We start from the raw sequence: 734 nt of genomic DNA, 5'->3' as shown, positions 1-734 counted from the left end.
ACTCCGGCACAAGAAACTCCGACAGAAGTGCCACCAGCAGAAGAGCCACCAGCAGAAGACACTCCGGCAGAGAAATCCCCCGCAGACGCCGTCCACGCAGAAGAACCAGCACCAGAGCCTGCCACCGAAGCTGCACCGGAGGCAGGAGCTGAGCCTGCCTCTGAGGAGCCAGGAGCTGAGCCTGCCTCTGAGGAGCCTGTAGCCGAGCCCGCCACGGAGCCTGCAGAGGAACCCACACCGGAGCCCGCCGCCGAGCCTGAGCCGGAAGCCGCTACAGAGTCGACAAAGGAGCCCACGCCAGAGCCTGCTGCCGAGCCCGAAACGGAACCGGAAGCTGCTGCAGAGCCGGAAGCTGCACCGGAGCCCCCCGCGGAACCAGAATCGGAAGCTCCAGCAGAGACGGAAGCTGAGCCTGAGCCTGAAGCAGCCCCGGAACCCGTCGAAGTCAAGACCAAGGCCCAGAGGAATGCTGAAAAGAAGAAGAAGAAGAAGGACAAGAAGAACGCCAAGGGCGATGGTAAACTCGCTGCCGAGCCTGAGGCATCAGCCGAAGAGCCTGCTGCTGCTGAAGCCGAAAAGGCGACAGAGGAGGAAGCGGCACCCACTCCAGAAGAGGCGCCCCTCGCAGCAGAAGCAGACGAGACTCCCGCCGACGAGGCTCCGTCTCCCGAGGAGGAGACACCTGCTGAGGAGCCTGCACCAGCAGAGGAGGAGAAGCCAGCCGAGCCTGAGCC

Source organism: Geosmithia morbida (genome assembly GCF_012550715.1).
Source record: "Geosmithia morbida isolate 1262 chromosome Unknown scaffold_13, whole genome shotgun sequence".
NCBI classification, from domain to species: Eukaryota; Fungi; Ascomycota; class Sordariomycetes; order Hypocreales; family Bionectriaceae; genus Geosmithia; species Geosmithia morbida.
This window is presented reverse-complemented; position numbering follows the sequence as displayed.